A 16,654-nucleotide genomic window follows, 5' to 3' on the forward strand; every position below is an offset into this window, starting at 1 on the left:
GCTAAATTATACGTTGACGAGATAGTGAAACTGCATGGAGTTCCATTATCTATTATTTCGGATCGGGATAGTCGTTTTACGTCGACATTTTGGGGTAGCTTCCAACGAGAAATGGGTACTCGAGTAAAATTGAGCACGGCATACCACCCGCAAACAGATGGCCAAAGTGAACGGACAATACAGACCTTGGAAGACATGTTAAGGTCTTGTGTTATTGATTTTGGAGGGTCGTGGGAAACTCATTTGCCGTTAATTGAGTTTGCCTACAACAACAGCTATCATGCAAGTATAAAAGTCGCACCATATGAGACTCTATATGGCAGGAAGTGTAGAACTCCATTATGTTGGAATGAGGTGGGGGAGAAACAGTTGGCTGGACCTGAACTTGTTCAGCAAACTACCGACAAAATCCAGGTGATTAGGGATAACATTAAGGTTGCTCAGGATCGGCAGAAAAGTTATGCAGATAAGCGGAGAAAGCCAATAATGTTTCAGGTCGGTGATAAAGTTATGTTAAAGGTGTCCCCATGGAAGGGCATTGTTCGTTTTGGTAAGCGGGGGAAGTTAAGTCCTCGCTACGTTGGACCCTTTATAATTAAGGAACGAGTTGGACAGGTAGCCTATCGATTGGAGCTACCAAGGGAAATGCAGGGCATTCATAGCACATTCCATGTCTCTAATCTAAAGAAGTGTCTAGCGGATACCGCCATGGAAGTGCCACTTCAAGAAATTAAGGTTGATGAGAAGCTACGATATACAGAAGAACCCGTTGTGATTATAGATCGAAAGGTCAGAAAGTTAAGGAATGTGGAGATACCACTGGTGAAAGTTCAGTGGAAGTATCATAAAGGTTCGGATGCAACATGGGAGACCAAGCGAGATATGAAAACTAAATACCCTCATTTGTTTGCTTAATTCAAATTCCGAGGACGAAATTCCTTTAAGGAGGGAAGTTTGTGATAACTTAAATTTAAGATGTAGAAATATATATGTAATTAGATTATATCATCATAATAAAAGGATTAAATTCAAGGAATAATGAGGTAATTAGTGGAGAATTATGGGGATTAATGGCAAAAACCGTCATCTTCATTAGGGCTGTAAATTTGAGCAAATGAAAGGGCTGCACCAGTTGTAGACTTAGGTGATATATATAGCTTGAGAAATCAATTGGAAACCCCATTGGAATTTCGAAAAAGGGTGAAGAATCGAGGAAGAAATCGGAGGTAGAAGGTTGTGAAGGATTTCAGAGTTTTCTTAGAAATTAAGGTATGATTATTCGAATTAAGCTTAATATAATAGCTTAGATTGATGTATATGCATGGTAAACGTATTTTGGTTCAACCTACAGTCTCAATTCGATCAAACCAATAGCAATTTGATAAAAATCTTAGGAATGAAACTTTTGGTATAATGAACCCTGAAATTTGTATGATTGTGAGTTTATTTGTTAAATTTTATTGATAACAAGAAGTGGAGATGCTTAATGGTGATTTTACAATTAAATTTTACAAGATTTTTCAAAGCTTTCCAGTTTAATAAAAATGGCAGAAAAGGAAGAAAACAAGAGTGTCGGGTGAGGAAGAAAGCTAGTTCGGGTATGGAGGGTCAACGTGTGCTGTAGCTTTTAGAAATAAAAAAGAGTTTAATATTATTGATAATTTGTTTACTTTTTCATGTGGTTAGAAAAAAAATGGTGATTACAGCGAAGCAAACTGTACATTTTTTTTTTGCAAATCGATGTATATGCCATTTTCTTTTCAAATATGAAAATACAGTATTAGCCCCTCAACTTTTAAAACTATTTATTTGACACTATCATATAGGAAGCTGAAATTTTCAGATAGAACCCCTGAGTTTTATAAACTTACCAATTCTTTTGAAGTTGTAGGATTTAACATAGTTCGGTTTTAGCCCTACACTTTGGTATAATATAGTTCAAAATAATTTCGGATATTACAAATAATCCCTTCAAGTATTTTAACGTCACTCACTTATTTAATTATTGATTATTTATTATTCTAGAGCATTTTTAACGGGAAGTATTATAATCTTCTAAAAGAGTTATTACGCGTGTCATAATTAACGATGGTCGAATGATGTTGATGGTTGAACCAAAATGGAAGCATGGGATGTTTGATAGGATTATAGTCTTAGAAAATATTTGTTGGTGGAATGTAGGGTGTGAGTGGCGCGGCAAGCTCCGGTTAAGTCCTAACAGCCAATAAGGTGAGTTTCGTGTGAATTTTGTGGTTGTTTGCATGAAAAGTTGATTCTAAATTATTTGCAATTATATGCTACTGTTGTTATTGCTATGAATATTTGTGTGAAATTTTGTGAATTATTTCATATAAAAGGGTGAAAATGGTGGGTGACATATAGGGAACAGGTGTATTTACACGGTCTTATTATTAGTCGTCGTACGAGGTGTTAGTACGCGGCGGAGAGCTTACGCTCTGTTTATCTAGCCGTAAGCATATTTGTTGTGCCCGGCGGAGGGACTCGTTCCCTGAAAGTGACAGTAGTTCCCTAATGTGTCACCAAGGGTGGAAAGAAATGAAAAGATTTATATTGATAAATTGTTGCATTATTTTTATTTTATTGACGTCAATATGCATGAAAACCACGAATTCACTAGGCCCTAGGCTTACCCATTAGAATCTTTAAATGCACGCAATCCAGGAAATTGCGTAGCAAGTGGCAGCGGGAATGGAAAGGATAAGGTTCAGACTTGAAGAAGGCGACAAGTTTTGAGGAAGACGTGGCGCACCAAGTGTTTAATTAAATTTCTAATTGCTTCCGCTATTATTATTAATAATTACTTTAGTATTTGAATCTTGATTTTTGGAAGTTTTGGGACTATGTTAAGTTATATTTATATTTGAAATTTGGGGTGTTACATATTATCATAAATAAGACATGTCAAAGATAAACAACTTTGTGACATAGATCCTCAAGATAGCTCTTGGGCTTTAAACATAGCAAAAAAAAAGACAAAAAGATTTAGGAGAAAAGCTACCACCTAGAATCTCAATAGATTCTCATCATATAGGTGATATATCCAAATCCCTAGAACCTACTCCAAGTGATATACTCAAAAGCATAAGAAGTGTAACATCCCAAATTTCGAGTCCAAAAATTTCTTTTAAAACATTACTAATTCATAATGTTAAGTCATTCAAACATACAAAAAGGGTTTATATGACAAATTATAGTTTAATTTCCAAAACACTTGCTTAATTATCAGAGTAAACATCCCAGGCTAACTTGTCATGGTGTGTGCACTACAACCCTCCCGAGCTCCTCTTCTGAAAACTAAATACCTGAAACCAAAACTGAAAACCGTAAGCATGAAGCTTAGTGAGTTTCCCTAACCTACCACATACCACACATATCTACTGATCCATACATGACATACATAACATTGTGCACATAACCACATACTAGGCTCCAGTCCGCTGCATTGGGTCTCGCCCGCTATCAGACCCCGTCCATTACCAGGCCCCGCCTGGCTTCGAGCCCCGCTTGGCGTACAGATCTGTTTTCCTTAGGCCCCGCCTGTCTCCGGGCCCCACCCGCTAACATATACTAACATACAATCATATCACAACACATAACTAACATACTCTACTGGATTACTGTACTAAGGCCTCGCCTATCTTGGGCCTCGCCCCTGTCCTACTACTGAAGAATCATGGAACCCCGTCCACGCCCCTACTGACAGTGAGATACAGGCCCAGCCCACACTCACTCTTTTCCTCACTTGGGCCTCGCCCCTGCTCTACTAATAATGAGGTATGGAACACCGTCCACACTCTGCTATTGGTGAGATACAGGACCTCGCCCACACTCACCTCCCTACCAGGCACATACATGTATCACACAGACAACAAGTATAACTATCATACAAACCATTCCTTGGGCACTCGCCCGCTAACATTGGACCTTAGTCCCTAATGTCATACTAGAATATTATGCCTAGGGCTAACTCGCGGGTCTTCCTACTCATAACTACATGGGCCGACATTGTGGCGGTAGACCCATTCACACAAAGGGAAACTCACCTGCACTGCTGAACGTTGCTGATAACCCTTTGGCCGTTGTCCGACAACTTTCTCAACCGCTGCTCCACTAGCTCCTCGAGCTACTATTATCAATATAACACTTAGTTCCAAACTGAACTCTAGAAGTCAAACTAAGTCAACTCTGGTCAAAGTCAAAGTCCTGGTCAAAGTCAACCTTCCAGTTGACTCGACTCACTGAGTCAACTCATAGACTCGCCGAGTCCCTAAGCTCAGAAACTCACCAAATACGACTCAACTCGCCGAGTCACCCAAAGACTCGTTGAGTTCAACAATCTCTGAGTACCATCCTGTCCAACTCGTTGAGTCACCACTCAACTCACTGATCTGCGTCTTAACCAGAAAAGGTTGAGATTTTGCGGCCAAACTCGCCGAGTCCAAGGCAATCTTCAACAAACTCGCTGAGTCGTTCTTCCAACTCGCCGAGTCCACGCTCATATTTATAAAACTCGCCGAGTACACCCCTGTGACTCGCCGAGTCTCTTTAGATCTCAATCCATACAGTGGCTTTTCGAGCCATGTAGGGGCTCCAATCCATAGACCCACTCTTCAACAGTCTATCCCCCACGTAAAGTTGCAAACTTTACGTGAAACTAAGGAGCTAAAGGCCAAAAACACTTTAGGGCTAGGGTTTAAGACAAAGAGGATTCACCAATAACTTATTGACATAAACTTTATGACCTTCTGGACCATCCCAAGTCTAGATGTCACAACTAGAAATTTTGTGTCTTGTAATCACAACACTCAAGTAAAATATTGAATCAAAAACTTAAGAGCATGTAAGATACTTACTTCATGGCAACAAAATTTCAATCAAGTACACCATACAAGCATTTCAAATAGTCAACAAGTAATTGGAAACCCTAGAAGTTCTTGTGTAGGTCCATTTTGGACTAGGACTTCCTTATTGGGCCCAAGGGGCCAATAAGCTTCCAACTTGGCTATCTTGGGCTTAGAACCTTAAATGGGCTCTAATTGGACCCACTTTCATTTATTTCCAACATTTTGGGCCATATTGGGCCTAGAATGAAATAAATCAATTATATGAACTACTATGGACCATAATTAACCTAATCTAGCCTAATAAAGCATAAAAATCACACTTATATTTTATAAGGCCAACAATCATTCAACCTAACTCTAATATGGGCTTAGTGGCAAAAAGCCCAAAAATCCTTTCTCTCCTCTCTTTATTCTCGGCCCAAGACAAGCCCAAAAGAAAAGGAAGAGTTGACTTATTTCATGACACCTCATTTTTGTCCTTAGGTTTTCCATGCAACACACATATCTCCATGCAACAATCTTGTCAAGCTTCTCACTCCTTCCCTCCCTTCTTGTTTCGGCCGAGAGCACACACACACACACCTCACAAAAACACTCTCTAAATTACTCAAGAATCACCCACTCTCTCCATCCAAGATCTTGAAAATTTGGCTAGAAGCTTAAGGATCTTCATAAAGTGATTCATCATCTAAGGTAAGTTAATGGCTAACTTATGATCTAACTCCCTTCACTTTGTAAAAATCTCTTCTAAATTCATTCAATCTTGTGATCTTGCACCTTAGAAGCTCCTAAACTCGAGATCTTCAAGGAAAGGTTGCTAGGGCCGAAAATCACCTCATTTCTTTCCATCTCTTCTCCAAAACCGAAACCACACCCAAAGGTGAGCTTCATACCCCCTATTTTTCAGTTTTTATAAGTTTTTTTGGGGGAGAATACAAGCAAATGTGTAGATCTATGAGTGTATGTATGCTTTGTGTGATTTCTATGTTTATTTACATGTTCTTATGTGATTATGGTGTTGGATCTAGTCAAAAAGGAACTCAAAACCGAGATATACATTATGTTGAATGAAATAAGTATAAATCATATTATTTCATATAAATCAACTCTAGAAAAATAACCAAGTTGGTTAATATGAACTCCTTTGGGCTAAAATCCCATTTTTGGACTTTAAATGTTAAAAATATAAAGTTAAAGGGCCCAAAATGTCAAAATACAAATTCTGATGGTTGAGATGAGTTAAAAGAGTTTCAAAAATGTATTTTCTGGAAAATTACTCTTTTGAAGGACTAAAATGGAAATTTTTAAACCTAATGGGCCAAAAATGCACTTTTCGGCCCAACAAGGCCCAAATTGCGAGACTTTCAAACTAGAGGGGCTGAATCTGTATTTTTCTGTAAAACAGAGGACTACTAGTGCTCCAAGTCCATTTCAAGGGTTAAAAATACTTTTCATATTCAAAAGGGACTAAAGATGCAAAAAATTTCTATTTTGGGCCAAAAATGTAAAAATTGCGAAAATTGAGGTTTCAGCCGAGAAAACTTCATCTTGAGGGACTAAAACTGTTTTTCAAATAAACTTGAGCTGAAAAATACCCTTTCAATAAGTTTTGATACTAAAGTGTCAAGAAAAATGGTTTAAGGACTAAAACGGAAGTTCTTTTATACAAAGGGCCAAAATTGAAAATTTATCCAAAAGAAAGGGGCTGCAAAAGAAAAATTCTAGTGATTTTAAACAATAAATCTATTAGGATGGAATACTAGTACCACGACTATCGACGAAATATAATACACCTTCAACACCCAAAATCGTTATCAAACGAACTGATTCGGTCTCGAATCAATAACGAATCCGAACTTAATAACACGACGCTACTTAAATACACACGCAGAAATTTCGGGAAGTCAATACACACTTGGGAATACACCAGACGTCGATACACCATCTTTGGGCCCGAAAGTTTCAAATCGTGCTTGTTGGGCCTAGCTAGCCCAATGACATGATCTTTAGGCCCGAAGGAAACTCGCTTACATGTAGTTGGGTCTTATATGAGCTAATTCCGTGTAAAAGGACTTTCAACGGCTTTTGTGCTGTTGGGCCCCAAGGGTCCTTTGGTACTGCTAGCGAAGTCGAGAATTCACCAATGCGAGTCGGGCTAAGGGCCCTTTGCATTCACGATAGCCTTGAACGACTTATGGAAATATCGAGGGCTTCGTACCCTCTTTTCCTCCTCGGTTGTGGGGCTATGAGAAGTCGGGTGGTTGGATTAAGTGAACAGTACGAACGACGCCTAAGGGATCGATTGTATAGTTGTAAACTAGTCATTTTCATTAATGTGTGTTTATAACAATTCACAATCCATAATTAATCCAATGTCACCGGGACTCATCAAATACACACGTCGCAACAAAATAACAAAATATAAGATGCTTAATTCAAAGTATTAGGAAAACATCGGGTTTTCCTAGGGTTTTTCAATTCATACACCTACGAGATGCATACCAAGTTTAACAAATTCCTTTTTTTACATTTATAGAAACAAACAAGCATACTTACGGATCTTCACACTTTTTATACTATGCTCTTTTCAGAAAATATCGAATTTTCTGGTGGTTTTCAAAACAATACAAAACATTATATTTCAAACATTACTTATGAACTCACCAACATTTCATATGTTGATGTTTTTCAAAATACTTGTATTCTCAGGTAACAGGTAAATCGAAAGGGAAAAATGTACTCAGTAATGTCTTGCTGTTTGTTTAATTAGTATCGAACAATTTACTTTTGGGCATGTAATGTTATGGATCAATGTACTGAATGTAAACGCTACCAGTTGTAATACTTCAATACTTGGTGATGTATGATGTTATGTTTCATGTATATTCATTGTGATGGTATTCAATTGAGTCACAATAGCCCTCGGACGTTTCCGCCGTCTGGTTCGGGGGTGTGACAAGATCTGAGGTAGCAACCTCAGATCTAGGCCTCTAACTTGACATGGATCTCAATCATGCCCAAAATGCCCCAAATCTCAAACATAAGATAGATCTAATTGCAATAAAGCCAAAGCAACAGCTTATTACCTCCAAAATATGCTCCAACTAAAGTAGATCCCGGATCTATACCACTCCCTTGCAGCAAGCCTCTTGATCTTCAAGCCCTTTTCCACCAAAATCACTTATCTAGGCTCCAAATTGCTTCCAAGGACTCTCACTCACGATTTAGGGTTTCTTGATCTCAAAAGGGGAGTAAAGAGGCTGGGGAAAGGGTGTAATGTTCTTTAAATAGGGCACAACCCCTAGAATTAGGGTTTTTCTTGTCCAGACCAGACTCGCCGAGTCCACTAGCCAACTCGCCGAGTCGGTCACTTACTCAATACCCCGGATCCCGCTCTGACTCGTCGAGTTCCTCCCTGGACTCGACGAGTTGACTCATGACTTAGAGCTTTTCCTTTCTTTTCTTGGTCTTTCAGATTCTGGGTGTTATAAGAAGTGTCTTCTAGAGTTGATAATTTAAATCTAACGATCACCCAACTAAGCGAAAATAATAAATGAGTAAGATAGACCTTCCTCATATTTACAAAAAGGGTTAATCATTGAGACTTAAAAATCTTGATGATCCTACTCAGAAAAAAAAATATGCTTTTTCTTATTCAGGAAAAGTAGGCATTCAAACCCTAGCTAACCTTTGTAACAATATAAATCAGATTGTCGCAAGATGTTGGTTAAATACGCTCAAAATAAATCATTATTTTGTAATTCAAAAAGATATTTCTAGAGATATATCAAAAAATAATAAACCTTTCAATCAATTTAAGAAAGATTTAATTGCCCTTCAAAAAGGAGGAGAAATTGATAACAATTCGTTTGAAAAAAAATTACTCAGTTAGAAAAAATGAAAAACATAATAGAACATAACTCAAAACTACTAGAAACTTTTAATAAAATTCCTAAAAAATTCGATGATCTACTAAAAGAAGTTGCCCATAACTCATCGAATTTTTTAGAAATTTTATTAAAAGTTTAGAGTAGTTTTGAGTTATGTTCTATTATGTTGTTCACTTTTTCTATTGTTATCAATTTCTCCTCCATTTTGAAGGGCAAGACTTAAATCTTCCTTAAATTTATTGAAATGTTTATTATTTTTTGATATATCTTTTTGAATTCCAAAATAATGATTTATTTTGAGTGTATTTAACCAGCATCTTGCGAAAATCTGATTTATATTGTCCTAGTTAACTTGGAGAGACTCGAATTCCCGTTGGTAGCATAGAATTACAACAGCCCTGCCAAAACCCCTGTATGGCTTCTTCTATTTCTCGATAAAGGGAAATATGACCAAGAGTGGTTCGAATATATATATAAAGAATTTCTTTTTTTATACTTCGTACTATTAGATAGTGTCCATAAATCTCATAATAGGTCCCCACAGATTCATAGTGAATTTCGATGGGAACTTCTCTTGCAGCAATAACGCGTTGATCTAGTCGCCACCGCAGCCACAAAGGACTACCTAAATTGATTCGTTTTTTCCGATAAGCTCCAATTGCATCATAGGGATTACAAAAAAAGGGTTCTTTTTTTTTGTATACTTATAGTTATTATCTTCATTTTGATAGTTTCTACGATTACATGGATTATACCTATTTACACAAATACCCCGACGATTTCCACTCGTTAAGACATAGAGTCCACTAAGCATATCTTGAGTTGGTGCCGAAATCGGATCCCCAATAGTTGGAGACAAAAGATTCATATGAGAAAACATAAGTAAACGCGCCTCTGCTTGAGCCTCCAAAGATAAAGGCACATGAACAGCCATTTGATCCCCGTCAAAGTCTGCATTGAAGCCCTTACAAACTAATGGATGTAAACAAATAGCGCGCCCTTCCACTAAAACGGTGAGGAATGCCTGTATGCCTAATCTATGCAGAGTAGGCGCTCTATTCAGCAATACAGGATGGTCATCCACAATTTCCTAAAGTATTTCCCATACAATCGGTTTTTTTTTCCGAATTTGACTCTTAGCAACTCCTATGTTCGAAGCAAGATGTTTTCTAATTAGGTCACGAATTACAAATGCCTGGAAAAGTTCTATTGCTATTTCGCGAGGCAATCCACATCGATGTAATGAAAGTGAAGGGCCCACGACAATCACGGACCGCCCTGAATAATCGACTCGTTTACCAAGCAGAGTCTCGCGAACTCTTCCTTCTTTGCCTTCAATTACATCTGAAAGCGACTTGTAAACTCTATTATGATCATCCCTCATTGGTTGTCCGCAGATTCCATTATCAAGAAGTGCATCCACGGCTTCTTGTAGCAATTTTTCCTGAGATATTATTACTTCTTCTGGCGTAGCTATACTTGTTCTTAATAGATCTTTAAGAGTATTATTCCGATAGATAATTCTTCTATAGATTTCATTAATATCCGAGGTCACTATTTTATCCTCATCTATATGATAGATTGGTCTCAACTCAGGAGGAAGAACTGGTAATAGACGCAAAACCATCCATTTTGGTTCTATATTTTTTCGAATAAAATGCTTAGCCAATTCCATGCGTCTAAGCAAAAAATCTTTTCTTCTTCCAACTTTTCGATCTTCCCATTCGTTTCCCTGTGGGTTCCTCTTCCTCCAATTCTTTCCATTCTACCAATGAATAGTCTATAATAATTCGTAAATCTAGATTGGCTAATTGTTGTCTGATAGAACCTCTACAAATGTTAGCTAGGGTTTGAACACCTATTTTTCCTGAAGAAGAAAAAGCATATTCTTTTTTCTGAGTAGGATCATCAAGATTTTTAAGTCTCAATGCTTTACCCTTTTTGTAAATATGAGGAAGGTCTATCATACTCATTTATTACTTCGCTTAGTTGGCTAATCGTTTGATTCAAATTATCAACTCTAGAAAACCTACTTCGTATGCTTTTGAGTATATATCTTGGAGTAGGTTCCAAAGATTTGGATATTTCACCTATATGAAGAGAATCTATTGAGATTCTAGGCGGTAGCTTTTCTCCTAAAGCTTTTTTGTTTCTTGCTATGTCTAAAGCCCAAGAGCTATCTTGAGGATCTATGTCACAAAATTATTTATCTTTGATATGTCCTATTTCTGAGAATACATCTTCAAGTTCTATGTATTCTTCTTTTTTATAGTCTATTATATGATGATTATTTGTTAATGCATATCCTATGAAGTAGGTTATTGTGAAGGGTTTATCTCCTGGATTCATGAGATCACTTCTTTCAAAGTGATGAATAAAAGATAAAACCTTATTTAATTTTGTTGATTTCAGATCTAAGGCAAATTTAGGATAAACTGAAAACATGAATTTTTGGTAAGCTAGATTTCCTCAGACTACACCATGAATACAATATTGTCGATGTTTGATTCTTGTCGTAAATCAAGTCCATTTTTATTGGAGAATTAATTCATTCTTGAAATTGAGATTTGATTAGAATTTTTACTGCTCCGATGTGGACCATTCTAATTTTAGATCTTATTTATGTGGAAATATCTTTTAGGTTACAGTTTATCTGTTCTTTGGTTAATAGTGGTAAATAAACAGATCATGTAGTATCTTTTATGTAGACAGACATTTCTTTTGTACTAACGAAGTAAAATATTTCATTTTTCTTTTTAACGTATTCAAAATATTAAATTTTGAGGGAACGTTTCTGAATATATTTTCTTTCTTTATTTTAAGATCTGTTTTCTACCTTTATTTTTTAAGGATAAATCCATAACATGGCTCTATATGCAAGGCGCTTAATCCCAAATGAATCAAAAATGATTAAAGAAATGAAGATAAACAATGTCCCCTCACGAGATATTCTATCGGCGCTGAAGAGACAAAATTCCAAAAATGTTTCTATAGTAAAAACATGTTATAATGAGTGTTACAAACTTTGAATATATGAGTGTGGAGACCGAATTCAAATGCATGTTGTCTTCGGATTTTTGCATTCAAAAGGATATATATTTAACCATCGTGCAAATGATACAACCAATTCCTTGGAAGATCTGTTCTTTTTTCACCCAATGTCATTGGAGATATGGCGTGCATTTCCATAGGTTATGATGATGGATGCCACCTACAAGACTAACAAGTACAAATATTTTATTCTTAATTGTTTTGTATTTATTAATAGGAGTAACATGCCTTTTATGTTTTGTTATACTAATTATTTTTTTTATTAATAGGTATAACATGCCTTTTTTTGGAGATTGTTGGTTTTACTTCAACAAACATGACATTTTTCATTGGTTTTGGGTTCATGGATAAAGAAAAAGATCCAATTACATTTGGGTTTTAAATTGTCTTAAGTCCATAATCGACGGATATGATAGCTCATGTGTGATCGTTACTGACAAAGAGATAGCATTGATGAATGCATGTGAAAAGGTATTCCCATCGGCCATTCAGATACTTTGTAAATTGCACATATCTCAAAGTATATTTACTAATTGTAGAGGATGTTGATGATGAATGAAATTCTTTTTTAAAAGATTGGGATACTTTAATTAACTCATTAACATTGGCAACATATTTAAGAAATTATGCAAAACTTGAATCAAAAGCGACATATCATCTAGGTATTAAACAAGTTCTCGATTATCTCAATCAAGTATGGTTGGATAAATACAAAGAAAATTTTGTGTCCGCTTGGACTAAACAAGTTTTAAACATTCACAACGACACTAATAACAGAGTTGAGAGACAACATGCGAAGTTGAAAAAATTCTTGCAGACACACCATGCTAACTTAGATAAATTTTTAAACCGAATAGTAAAGGTAGGCGCATCACAACACACAAAGATAAAATACATTTTAGAAACAAACCAAACTAAGTTAATGTGTCGATACAACATACCTCATTTTAATGGTTTGTGTGGAAATGTTTCACACCATGCATTGGAAAAATCAGACAAGAGTTGGAACGGCCTGACGCACATCAAATAACTAAGGACGATTGTTGTTGCCAATTGCGCCATAGTTGTGGGTTACCTTTTACCCACGAAATTGCAATATACTCACATGCGAACCTAGCGATACCATTATCATCTATTGATAAATTTTGGCGTAATATTGATTTAATCAACGTCAACATTACTGATGATGCTAATTTTGGTTTCGAAGAGGGCATGGAATTTTTAAATGAGTGGAAATGTAGTTATGCCATAAAATTGTGGGACATATTTTCACCATCAACAACTATAGTTGTTGATTCAGGTACTATTTTCTTTAATATAGTAATTTGTATAAAAATATGCTAACAATTTACTTGTTTATTCAGATGTTCAGAAAAATACTTGTGGATGACCACGATTGAGCAAAAAAAAAGTCCAAAAAGGTAGAACACAACACCCCACCCATACCAAGATCAACCATTTAGCACGTACTCGTTTTGAGAACCTCCAATGTCCAATTCATACTTTAACCAAGATCAACCATTTAGCACGTACTCGTTTCAAGAACCTTCAATGTTCAAATCATACTTTAACCAAGATCAATCATTTTATACTTCAAACCCACCTATGAATGAAATTCCACATCAATTTCATCCATACGTCTGGAACATTACAGATGTCGAAGGAGATGGAAATTGTGGATTTCAGTCTACAACAGTTGCACTTGGTTTTAGTGAACATGATTGGCTTCAAATTAGGTACGATCTATACAACGAGTTATTATCACACTATCAAGAGTACGTTATGACTTATGATTTATGGTGATGCTGGTTTTTTAAATCGCATAAGTCACTCGTTGAATTACTCTGGATTGGGCTTTGCAGTATTGGAGTATTGGTTGGTTATGCCAGACACTGCTATACTCATTGCTAACAGATATGGTGTTATCGTTGTTTATCTAAGCAAGCAAGGTTCTTCAACATGGTTCCTACATTAATATGGCCCACAAAACATACCAAATCCTGCATATGTTGTTATCACCCACGTTCACCCTAACCATTATGTAATGTTTGATTTACGGGGAGCATATCCAATGTCTGATGTTTTTTCCAGGCTTCTCCGTACATATAGATCAGAATATTTGGTTACATGGGAAACATTGTATAGTGTTCGACTAAATGCTTTCAATCCGCATAACACACCACACAATTGTAATATCGAACCAATTAATATATGTGATAAATAAAGACAAACTATGTTTTTATTCCATTTTATATAGTCATTTGAATTTTATAATGTCGTCTGAATTTATAATATCGTCCAAATTTAAAATGTCATTCGAATTTTAAAATATTGTCTGAATTTTATATGGTTATCGAAATTTATAATAATAATAATAATAATAATAATAATAATAATAATAATAATAGTAATAATAATAAGATTAAAATATAAAACAAAGAAGAATTAAAAACAACAAAAAACAAAATAGGGAAAAAACAAAAAAAACCAAAAACAAAAACAAAAGAAAAAACAACAAAAGACAAAAAAAACACATAGCGGGTGGAATTGGAAAATAAGGGAGGTACTTATAGCATTACCCTTTTTTCCACAGTTTCTATTAGGGCAATTTCTATACGTACCCCCACCCAATGTTGTATACCCCTTACATGTGAGTGTAATAGTGTTTGTGCACCCCCTGATGTGACACTATATGTGAGTGAAGGAGGGGTACTTATAGCACAACCCTTTACTAGCCTCTTGAAGATTTGTTAAATTAATTAAAGGGAAAAAAATTAAAATGTTAAGATATTTTTCAATTTGTATACATTAAGTCACTGGATTTTTTTTTTGTCAATATTTACCCCTTCAATTTGTATATATTGTACACATTCAATCACTATTAACAGTTGATTCAATATTTCTCATGTGACTACCTACATGGACAATCATTAAAAAGAGTCATATGTGGTATAACACGAACAAAACCCCCAAAATTGACCAAAACTATTCCAACCCTAGCCAAAGCCGGAGAAGAAAATACGATGGGTTCATCTAGCTCATCGCAAATAAGGAGGATCTTTGTGATTTTCGTCTCCCATATTGAGTATGCAAGTCCAAGACTAAAGATAATGTAACATCCTAAAATTCAAGATTGGTTTTTTAAATTAATGAAGTGAATAAAGGAAAGATGATTTGTATAGTTAAAGCATCAAGGGATAATTATAACATTAGTTGATATAATGCTTAGAAGGTTAAAAGTGAAAATAATGACATTTTAAAAGTTCGAGGACCAAAAGTGTCAAACTGGCAAAGTAAGTTGACCAAAGGGCTGACTCAATTAATGGAATGGAATAATAAAGTTTTATAATGGATGGACGAGGACTTATTGTGTCAAAACTTAAGTTGAAATGACAAATATTAAGGTTTGGTGAATTTTGGCAAAAACAAGTAAACCTGAGGGACCAAATGTGAGCAAGTGGGAAATAAGATGAACACTCCTTTCATTTCTCTTCCAGTTACGTATTGAGCATGCTAGAGATCTTCAAATGGTGATTTTCTTTTCCTTTCCATCTAAGGTTCGATCCAAGTGAAGAATGAAACAATCAAACAACGGAGAGAAGGAATGAAGGCTTAAAAGGTAAAATATTCTCATCATTTAGCTTAGAATTCGGATTTGTGGAGTGGTTCTAACCCCAATGTCGATTTTAGCTTGTTAGGATTGTTAGGGTTTGTTTTTCTAACCTCCCTGATTTGTTTTGATGATCCCAATCTCAATCCAATCGTCCCATTGATGGATTTGAGTATTTGCGGTGAAAACCCTCATGAACCCTAGAAATCTACAATTGGAATACTAAAACACATCAATGATGGTAGAATCGTGTATAAGTTAGGATTGAAATGCATTTGAGGACAATATGACGAAACCAATGGACTCCTTTCTAGTTGAGCAATTGATGAGTAAAAGAAATTCATAATCATGAATGGATACTATCATAATTATTATAATTCAAAACATAAGGTGTTTCTTGATTCCTAGATGGATAAATGGAGTTATTGGCCATAAGGGCATTTTGGGAAATGTATTAATAATTACATGATGATTGGAATATTAGAAGTGAATGGCATTCATGAACATGGATTGACACTCTTGAGATGATATTGGAACACAAACCTTTCATAACATCTGATCTTTGACCTCCTTCAAACAAGTCATTGGTTGTGAGTTTCTGTCCATTGTTGTGATTGCATGAGTTCTTGTACAGAGTTAGTAAAAATATAAAAAATGTGGGCAAAATAGTCATTTTACATGGGCGGCATGAAGCCCAAAGACCAAATCCAAAAAGGATAAAAAGTGCAAGAAAAACAATCCGAAAACAAGTGTTATAAAATTTGTGTAATTTACGAGTCTTATAAGGTTTTATTAATATAAATTTCTAATTGCAAAGAAGATACTACTAAAAAGAGATATGAACAGAGAGAGCAGGTAAGTCACATGTTTGTGCCCCCTAAATTTTAGCATCATCTCCTGAATACTAAATTAAAATTGCATTGCTCCTGGGGTACAATGAAAAAAAAAAAAAAAAACTAAAATCAACAATCATGGAATCGACAATTATCAACAACTGAATCTGAGTGAGTAAACATCATGCACTTTGTGCCACAATCACAACTGTAGGAAAAATGAGATGGACTTAATATTTATAATCTAAAGGTTAATAATATTGTTTTTAATTGTAGAATAGTGAAAGTTCATTACACTTATATATATTTCATCAAACGATTAAACAACATAAAAAATCTCCTTTGTTGTCGCGGAAAACAAGAAGAAAAAGTCAGCAACAGAGTTGAACTTCCACATCACTGGAA

At 35.6% G+C, this 16,654-nt stretch overlaps 1 pseudogene; it reads right to left on the bottom strand.

The window, feature by feature from the left end:
* Positions 1-9,236: 9,236 nt before the first annotated feature.
* Positions 9,237-10,728, bottom strand: LOC128126062 (DNA-directed RNA polymerase subunit beta'-like; annotated as a pseudogene).
* Positions 10,729-16,654: the final 5,926 nt, after the last annotated feature.

Source organism: Lactuca sativa, chromosome 5 (genome assembly GCF_002870075.4).
Source record: "Lactuca sativa cultivar Salinas chromosome 5, Lsat_Salinas_v11, whole genome shotgun sequence".
Classification (NCBI taxonomy): Eukaryota; Viridiplantae; Streptophyta; class Magnoliopsida; order Asterales; family Asteraceae; genus Lactuca; species Lactuca sativa.